Source organism: Arvicola amphibius, chromosome 6 (assembly GCF_903992535.2).
Source record: "Arvicola amphibius chromosome 6, mArvAmp1.2, whole genome shotgun sequence".
Classification (NCBI taxonomy): Eukaryota; Metazoa; Chordata; class Mammalia; order Rodentia; family Cricetidae; genus Arvicola; species Arvicola amphibius.
Window position 1 is genome coordinate 152238441 of NC_052052.2, and position 10450 is coordinate 152248890.

Below are 10450 nucleotides of genomic sequence, written 5' to 3' on the forward strand. Positions count from 1 at the left end.
TCTCACTGGGAAGTCAGAGGCAGGGGGATTGATTGCTTATAGGATATAGTGATCTTCATAGGGAGTTTTAAGCTAGTCAAGAGTATAGCGTTAAATAATGTATCAAAACACAAGGGAGGGAGAGAGGGAGAGAGGGGGGGTGGAGAGAGAGAGAGAGAGAGAGAGAGAGAGAGAGAGAGAGAGAGAGAACAGGTTTTATTTTTTTATTTTGTTTTACACACTGATAGAGAACTTCTAAAAAGCTCCAGTGGAGGAGACTTGGGGAGGTAAAGGTATGCGGCCCAAACTAGTGGCTCCTAATCCTGACTCCTGACTCAGCCTCCTGGTCACCTGGGCACTCAGTAAAACAACCAGACCTCTGCACCTTGGACTTATCCAGTAGTAATTGGGGAAGAGAGGGAAGAAGGGAAGACTTCTTGTGGCCGCACACATGAGTCTCGGTGTATCACAGCAGGTGGGTGATGGTTGACTGCCTGATTGTTTCCTGTTGAGGAATTCTGTTGGCAGATCTCCGGCCATACACACACCTCCACTTGCTGGAGGAGACACTGGGGCCTTGCACATGCTAGACAAGTACCCTGACGCTGTGTTATGCCCAGTCCTTGATAAACTTGAGGCTTTCAATATGTATGGGTCCTCTGACACTGCGTTCTGAGTCTTTCTGCGGAGAGGGTTCCATTCCCTGCTGTCCAGTCACTGAGCTTAGGTTTAAACCAGGTCCTTGTGTCCTCAACTATGGTGAGACTTGTGGAGCAGATGATGCGACTGCTTTGCTCATTAAAGGAACATGGAGGTTCTTCAGAGTCCACCTTCCTCATCGTGGTTCTGGTGGCTGCCGCTGCAACTGTAGCCCAGTAAGGTTGCTTCAGGAAATGGAGTGTGTAGATGTGAGAACAGGGGTGTGTTTCCTGTGTGTGTGCTGAGTCCCTCATTCTCCCTTCTGCTGCCCTGCACCCTGACTCTGAACTGCGTTTTCCTTTCCTCTTGCCATCATCCCACAAGAGACCCCACAGTGTCAGGGAGCCTATGCCCCCTGCAGTGTGTGCCTTGGAGATAAAGAATTTCCCCAGTGCCTTGGCTTTTTGCTGGGATGGGGACTCCAGGCTGCTTGGGTTTGCATCCATGGTATTCTGCTTGTGGGTTCCTGTTTAGGTCAAGGCCAAGCTTCGAGGGCATTGAGAATTCCTCTTAGAGACCAGGCTGTCTGTGAATGCGCCCACAGCAGCTGCCATACACGGTGTCAGAGGCTGGCAGGCTCTGGTAGTGGAGAGTCGGTGCTCCTACTCAGAATGCTAACTCCTGGTGGTGGATCGGGTGCGGACCGTGGGTGCCGTCTCTCTCCTGCCGTCTGCACTCCACAGAGGCATGTGTGTGCTATTTATGTGTCTAACAGGCTTCCTTACTGAGGCGACGTTTACATGCTATAAAAAGTCCATTAGCTGAATTTAAGCTTCTCCAGAGATCATGGGGCCTAATCTGCACCTGGCATTAGACACATGGGCTTGAAAAATCCCATGGACTCTTTCTGTTGGGCCAAGACTGATATTGGAGCAGTAAGTGGAACAGGCAGGTGGGTGAGTGAATGTATGGATGGAGGAGGGGAGGGGAGGCTATCTAGGGCCAAGTGTGTGTTTTACAAAATAAGGGAGACTGGTATTTATTTACTTGTTTGTGTGTGTGGGTGTTCAGTAAATAGCTTGAATTTCTAATGCCGGTGGCAAGGTCAAATTCACTATTGTGAATGTCACTAAAACAGTTTTGTTATTTTTATAGATTGAAGCATTTTCAAACCATTCCTCGTGTCGAAAATCGATGTTCAGAAATCTTTCTTTGCTTTTTGGCTAAAGACTTCACCGGGTTAAGAATCAATACAGGGTTAGCTTTCCCCAGTGCTGTACTCTAAGCCGGAATCTTCTATCAAGGCTGGTCCTGCGGCCTGTCTGTAAATAGCCAGTTCTGCTGGCTTCCCCTCCTGCCTTGGGACAGTCACCTAAGTCCTAGATCTACCATGGGCACCGTGTGCTGAAGACAAGGTCTCTACTACATGTTTGGGCCTTGGCAGAAGAACTTGCCTTGAGACCCTAGTGTGTCTTTCAAAGCCTGGCTTAAGGAATAGCCTAGCCTGTCTGCCTTCCCTGCAGACTCCCCTGGCCTCCTGGAGAGGCTCCACACAAGCTCTTGGGCATCATTGACAGTGAGCTCCCAGGGACCAGGCACAGAGCCTCCTCTTAAGGAGCCTTTCCCTAACCCATTGCTGAACATCTAGAGAACACTCGCTGATGCTACTGCCTCAAATGGTACAGTGAGAGTTGGTGACAGGCCCTAAAATCACACCTGGATTAAGGGCAGTACCGAGGGGAAAACGCTGGGGGCCTCAGAACAAAATCTTCCGAGCTCGTGTCTAGGCTCAGGGACTTCCTCCTCTGTGAGCTTGACTGAGGGCTTTGACTCTTCTGTTTGCTCAAGTTAACATAGGAATGAACGTCCCCATCTCCCAGGGTGCTCTGAGGGCTTCGTGAACATGGTGATTGCTAACTGTCCCTGTGTTATAGACACAGGAGAGCCAGGCTCGAACAGCCTGGGTGTGGGTCCTGTGCCACCACTGGCGTGAGCCTGAAGCTGAGATGACCTGTTTAGTTTTCTTCGTACATGCTATGTGCTTTCACCTCTTTTCTGGTGATACCCAAAGTCCCAGGCACTGAGCTGAGCCTGTCACCAGCTGGGCCAGCCAGCAAAGCATTGCCACCCTATAGGCTGTGACCCCTGACTAACTCCTGTCAAGAATTTCAACACCTTCTCCCCCACCCTAGGTTTGGGGAATTTGGGGCAGAAAGGCTGTTCGTGGCAGTCCTTGGGGTATGCCCAGCCTCCTGATGGCTAGCAGACCCTGGGACTAACCAGGGTGGAACTCGGCCTGGCCATGACCTCGGGCCCCCAAACCTGCTGGTGGTGCCCTGCTTGTCATCTGCAGCCTTGTCAGGGCCAGCTCGACATTCTCCGAGTCCCTGATGGCGCGTACTGAGTTATGTAATGCTGCTGAACCAACATTTGTGAGTCACAGCCAATTTGCCGATCTCCAGTTACACTGCGCAGATACTCCACGTCACGGTTTGCCTTTGTCCCAGCGCCCGTAAGCAGATAGCGTAACCCCGCTTACCATTAGACATTTTGCAAATCATCTGGGTTCGAGCGTGCCGCAGCCAGACAGTTCATTTATGCTGTGGATGGTATGATTTGTAAAGCAATAAATTTCCCATCTCTCTGCCAGCAATAAAGTACAGCAAGCAGGCGGGCCAAAGCCCTCAAACACACACGGGCTCCCCGTGAGACCTGGGGAGCGTTCTGTCAGGTTTTGCTTCTCCGTCCCTCAGTTCGCCGGATTCTGAGAAATCAGGTTTGGGCCATAAATCTCCTCTTCCATCTGGGTGACTCCTGGCCCAGCACGGATTTGTCATTAGCATGTGTAATTGGCCCCCACCATGACCCATTTGTTACTTCCTGGGCCCCTCTTTTTCTGGCGTTCGAGGGAGGGCCTAGGCAGACATCACTGCCTGTGAAAGTCATCGACCATCCGGCCCTCTTTCTAGTTGTCTGTCTGCATCTGGAGCCAGGTCACAGTATGTGAAGCTTGAGGGGCATGGAGGGTCAGGAGTGCCAAGTGGCAGGAGCTTTTCTTAGTGTCTGTGAGACAAGAGCGTGAGATTTGTCACCTGAGAAAGGCACTCTGTTGCAAAGGTGGTCAAGGTCTGAATCAGAGTAACCCTGAAAAGGGCCAGGTCACAGTTCTGTTCTTGGAGGAGGGCCAGGGTTTGGAAGGCCTGCTATCAGAATGGAATCTTTAAGCAGGGGTTGCCTAAGGGGACTCCAGATCTTCATCTCGGCATGCCAGCTGGGGTCTGGGACTGCAGGGGGTGAAGGGCCACTATCTTGTGTTGGAAGAAGAATGGAAGTCTGCCATCTTGTATAGGAAAAAGGGGGTGAAATCCTCCCATCCAGAAAGTTCTAGAAGTTTCCTGTGACCAGAGTGACTGAATCTTTCAGAGATGACTGCAAGCCCTGAACCCCAGTGCCAGAATGGTGGGGTGGCATAAGGGACCTTTGTTTTCATGGTGTGAAGGACAGGGACAGACAGACATTCTGTCCTCTGTAGCTAGGTGTGCTCTTCTTACATGCCTTCTTCAGGCTACTGAAGATCGCCACTGACAATGAAATGTGGCCACCTAGGTAGGCAGCCCAACGTGGAAGACAGTGGTCATCCCAAAAGACTCACGAGGAGCCCAGTGGCTCCCTGACACCCAGCCAGTGTTGACATTGGGGTTAGTCCTGTTGGTTCTGTGGCTTGTGACTTCCCCATAGACCTTGGCTCCAGAGTGCTCAGTCAAGAGAGCAGGCATGGAAAATCAGGTGCTTTGGCATGGTCGACTGGCATCGGTACCTGGGTCTGCTGGTGGATGGCGGCCCTGAGATTTGGAACGCTGTTCCCTTTCAAAAGCCCTGGGCCTAGGAGGGTCTCATTCAAATCTCAAGACCTGCTAAATGTGGTCTCCTTTTGTTGGTTCTTTGCTGTCCCTTCTGCATGTTTACCAAGCAGTGGAGATATGGTAAGGTCAGAGCCAGATGTGGCCAAGAGGATGGGCTTCTGGAATCTCGTGCTGGGCTCGAAGGCATCTTCTCTTGCCTGTCCTTCAACATCAGTTTGGTGTGATCATGCTTGTTCACACTGAATAGCATGAACTTCATTTTATATCCTGAACTTCCTTGCAGTTGTGAGTTCTTGCTATTGTTATTATTAACACTATTATATGTCAAGGGAAAAGGGTGAATAGTGCAGATTAGTAAGCTTACTTCATTTACAGGAGCTGGATGGCAGCCTCAATTGTCATGCTGCAGATAGGGATACTGAGGCCTCAGAGAGGTAGAGGTTCCGGGGGTGTCTCACAGTGAAAGCATGGCTGGAACAAGCCTAGAATGCAGGATCATTGCCCTGGCATAAGGCTGTCCCACGGAATGGATGATCTGAGGAGATTGTGGAAGGAGGTGGGTTTTGAGGTAAATTTTGGAGTAAGAATTGTAAAGAGGCCAGCAGGAGGAGGAGAGATGGAGTGTGCATGCTCCTGAGGATGGTGTAGAGGAGGGAGTCATGAGGAGACAAGGGCCTTGGGGGGCCTGGGTGGGTTACTGCAGCCTCCTCTAGCGCAGGGCTAGAGGGGAACAGAGGAAGCCTCATGGTGCCCGAACTATCCATTCTGCCACTCCTCACAGGAGCATCCCCTTGGCACACACAGATACAGTAGCTGTGGTCACAAAACTCACCTGCTGTGGAACCTAAGACCGCAGATCGGCCAGATGGTGACACATCTGCACGGGAAGGAAACTCATTCAATCACCTTTTACCGTTAACATCTTATATGGGTTTCCTAGGAATTTGCCAGAAGGACAACAAAGATTTCTTCTTCCCTTGTCTGGGTTTCAGAAGTCAAAATTGAAGTGTTGGCAGGGGTAGGCTTTCTGGAAGCTCCGGACAAGCATCTGCCCCAGGCTCACTATGGCTGCTGGCCATCCTTGACTCCTAGTTACATAGCTTCAGCTCTGTCTCTATGTTATAGCCCCACACTCTGTCTTTCCCTCTTATGAAGACACTTGTCATTGGACATAAGAACAACCATATATGTAGCATGGTCTAGTTCTCAAGACCTGGGACAACTGTATGCATCAGCATGGTCTGAATCTCAAAATCTGGGACAACTGTATACATCAGCATTGTCTGAATCTCAAGACCTGGGACAACTATATGCATCTGCATGGTCTAGCTCTGAAGACCTAGGACAACTGTATACATCAACATGGTGCGGATCTCAGGAGCTTTCACTGAACTACTTTTGTAAAGAATTGTTTGTAAAACTTCCACATTCACAAGCCCTGGGTAACTGTACGTTTTATTGGGGGAAGTCTGCTCACTATGCCCCAGAACATCACGGGAATATTTGTCTTCTAAGAGATGGATTGTAAGGTTCCTTCTCACTTCAGAATGGGAGAATTAATACTGGGACAAGTCCAGCTTGCACCTTGGCTGTCGAGTTTTCTCAGACTGGAGACTTGACCCAGGTTAGAACGACAGTCAGGGACACATAGGCATCTAACAGAGCCTGCCACTAGACTTCATCATTTGGGAGCAGAACCCCAGACCTTTCATGGCATGTTCCAGAATAATATTGCCCAGCCAGCGGAAACTTCTAAGTATCTGGTCTGATGACCACTATCCATACATGTCACTTCAGCTTTTGAAATCGATGCTACAAAGCTGGTGAGCAAAAGGGCTTAATTTTAAATTCTATTTAGGTTTAATTAAATTTTAATGTAATTAGACCTAAGTGACTAGGCAGTTATACTGGAGAGCAAAACTCCAGAGTTTCTTGGTTTGACCTTTTCTCCTTGTCTGTTCTTCATTTTATTATTGAAAATAGATTTCGTCATAAGGAGCTAAGATGACTCTCACTTTCTGTGTGTGTCATGTTTAGAATGTTAGCTTTTGCCTTGGAGACACAGGCCAGATGGCGCTGACTAACTTTAGGCTCAGTATGAGAAAGAATATTCTCCTCTCCATTTGACAGGAGAAGGGACACTTTTCTTTAATGCCCTTGTCTCTGATGATGTCTGAGTTAAGCTGGAAAACACCTGATGGAGCAGGGTGATTTTGGAGTCCTGGCAGCAAGGTGGTAACATGGTCAAGTCCTTACACCAGAAGAAAAGTACAAGAACCTGTCTACACCTGGGTCTGCTCTAGGTGATTGGGGTTCTCCCCACCTAGTCCCATACCAAACCACCCTACTCCCACCCCTACCCCCCAGTTCCACCCTACCCCTACCCTCATCCCCCCAGACCTACCCCTACCCCACCCCTAACCTCATTCCCAGCCCCACCCCAACCCCACCTCTACCCTTAACCCCACCTCAGCCCCACCCCTGCCCTACCCCTACCCTCATCCCCAGCCCCACTCCCAGCCCCTCAGCTTCCTGAAGCTCTGGAGAAATATGCATATCACAAAGCCATCCTTATCACACACAAAGCTTCTAGTCTCTTTGCTTCCACAGATAGGTAACACAATCTTGTTTTAAAACACCATGTTTATTTTTCCTACCATTTAGACCCATCTTAAGCACACCATCGTTTGTTTACTTGCTTGTATGTTTTTGACCCTTCTGGATGAAACATTACCTGACAAGGGCTGAAGTCTCTAAGGAGGCATGTGCTGGAATGGCTGTTCGGGTTTTAAGCTTCAGCTACCTTCTCCCCCTTTCCTCTCCTTTCCTCTCTGGGCTATCTCCCCCTCCCCCCCCCAAGCACAGGCAGAGCAGCTCCCGAAGCTTGAAGGTGTCTGTCTGTCTGTCTGTCTCCACTCATGCTCAACAGCCTGAAATCTTGGTCAGGAGTAAAGCAAGGTCCGAGCTCCTGCCTCCACCTGCCCAGGGCAGAGGCTCAGCCCTGCTCTAAGGAGAGGTGTGGGAAGGCAAGCTGCTGACCGGGGTCAGGGAACAGTGTGCTGCTTGCATGTAAGACACAAATGAGGGATTTAGAGGCATGAAGCTGGTAGGTGTTGCTAGGCAACCTCTCCATGGGGCCCGAAGTAACACAATCTGGGGAGCAGCCTGGTAGCAAGGCCTCCTAACGACAAACCTGAACTTCACCACCAGCGCCTTTGCGGAGGTGGATGGGGCCAGAGAGGTCAGCAGAGCCGTTCTGCTACTGAAGCTGCGGGAACGCTGCTTCCACGGCTCCGCTCCTTCATTGCCGGTGTCCCCTTTCGCTTTTAATTTGTGCCCCATTTTGCACAAAGGATCAGAAGTGGATTAGAAATATACATGCTATAGTAGGACAGACATCAAATAAGAAAACACTGGGGCAAGAGCAAAGTCAAGGGCTGGCTGTTAGGGGAGGAATCAACATGTGTCCCAAGGTCTGTGGGCACAGCAGTGAATGACAGTGTCTGGCAGCCAGCCTTCCTACTTGCTGTGTGATAAAGGCTGAGTCCAGGCACCTGGTGGAATACGGCTGTAAGTCAGACTGAGTCTCCTAGTAAGAGGGTGTGCAATTGTGAGATGCTAGGTGTGTTGACGCTGCTCTTTCAGTAACAACATAGTGACAGTGGCCTTGTCCTCCTGTCTTCAGCTACAGAGCCTGCATAGGGTTCCCCAGTTTCCCCACCAACCTCATTTCCATGGATTAATCTCTTGACTGAGGCCTTGGTGTCGGCCCAGAGATCCAGGCAGGCTGCCTTATTGTGAGAGCTCTAGGCCCCTTTGGTCTAGCCAGTTCCTTATGCCCACCCCTTGCGTCTTAGGCTAGAATGTTCCAGCGTCGAGAATGCAGTTTCTTCCCATTGCTGTTCAGCCCCTCCACTCACCCATTAGAGTCCTGAGTGTATGTTAATGAGCTTGTTATGACAGCACTCCTTTGTTTCCAGCCACGCTGTGAGCTTGCCATAGCTTAGCCATTGTCCCAGTTAGCGCTAACCGTCAGCTCCACAGACTGGAGTCACCTTAGAAGAGAGTCTTAAGGGAAAGGCTGCCTAAACTGAAACCCGTGGGCATGTCTGTGGGCGGGGGGGGGGGGGGGGGCACTGTCTTGGTTGTTAGTTGACATAGGAAGGCTCAGCCCACTCTTGGTAGCACCATTCCCTGGGCAGGTGGTCTGGGGACATATGTAAAAGCTAGCTGAGGATCAACCTGTAAGAAAGTCAGAGAGCCAGCCAGCAAGCAGCATCCCTCCATGGTTTCTGCTTCAAGTTCCTATTTGAGTTCCCATCTTGATTTCCCTCGGTGAAAAACTGTGGCTTGAAATGAGCCAAATAAGTCCTTTCTTGCTCAGATTGCTTTATCACAGAAAAAGAAAGGAAGCAGGAACAGGCCTGTGGCAGCTAAAGGAAGCAGAGGCAGAGGGAGAGGCCGCTGAGCAGTTTCTGCCTCCTCCTGAGGAGTTCTGTTTGGGAACCTGCCTGGCTGGCCGACCCATAAAGTGTTTGATCCTCCAGATCCTGGCTTCCCCCTGGGAGGCACATTGCAATTCCATTGCTTACTTCAGTGGAGGGGGGTGGGACGATCCTTCACCCCATGGAGATAGGGTGAGCAGGCACTGGCCTCTGGGGTCCCCTCCCACTCCCAGGGATGCCCGTTTGGTTGTCTACTTATTTATTGATTCATTCAACAAATATTCCCTGAGCGTGTGTGGTGCTGTGTGGTAACCTCTGGTCTCTGACCTAGGAGGCTCTTAGGGTAGCTGAGATCACCATGTGACAGGACATGACGGGGAAGAAAGTGACCGGGCCAGTGTGCCAGTTAGCAGCAGCAAAAATAGGGACACAAGCAGGTCACACACATGGCCCTGTGCCATGTCAAGTGTCCTGGACCCCAACCCCTTTCATCTTCAGTGTTCCAAAATGGCCTTTCTCTAAATGTTCCGAGCCCACCTTAGCCTTAAGAGCCCAGAATATACTGTTCCTTTGCTGGTTACCCAAACGGAAACAAAACAAAACAAAACAAAAAGCCTAATTTTTCTTGTTCCTAGAGGTGAGCTTCTATCCATGTGACCTAAATTGTCATCTCAGAAGGGCTAGCCTGTGACACAAGCCATCCTGTAAGAGGAGGACCAGCAGTCAAGGGACCCACTTCCTCCTGAGGAATGCTGAGGGAATCTTAAGAACGTCAGGGAAGTACCTTGTGCATTTCCTGTTAATGAATGGCATCTGCTCTTGGGTTACTGAGCAAAACTCTTGGATGCATTTCAATGTTTTGATCCCCCTTTAAAGAAAGCAACCGCAGCTATCCCAGGAACGAATTCCAAAATAGCCTGTGGCGGCCATCGGAGCAGGAGCTGATTGGACTGCTGGTTATCATCCCGTCCATCTGCCCGAGATAGAGACTTGTATAAGTAAAACCACATTTCTGCTTCTCTAGGATCTCAGGTACCTAAGGAAGGGATGGCCAGGCCGAACAGGAAGCAGCACCAGGCACATTCTCAGACTCCGGGGAGTAGCTGCCCATGATAGAGGAGATTAGGTGTGTTTGATCTCTGGTCCTCGATGAGCAGTATTTGTCCTTCTACAAATGATTGAAGAGAATCTTGCTTTGAACGACTAGGGTCGTTTGAAGAAGGCCAAGCTCCATTTGAGACCACATGTCTGGGAAGGACTGCTGTTGAATTCCAAGTGGAGTAGGTGATGTTTCCCTCAAGACCACAAGCTTGTTCTGCAGCTCTGGTAGCTGCTGACCCATAGTGCATTGTTCTGTAGCTTTGGTAGCTGCTGGCCCATAGTGCATTGCGGCTCTCCTGCTCTCCTACAGACAGGGCACTGGTGAAACTTTCCTGGGCAGTCAGTCAGTCTTCTTACCTTCATCCTGGTCCTGCTTACAGGTGTATCTTGTCTTCCTCACTGTGTGCCCTTATCCGGTCTTGG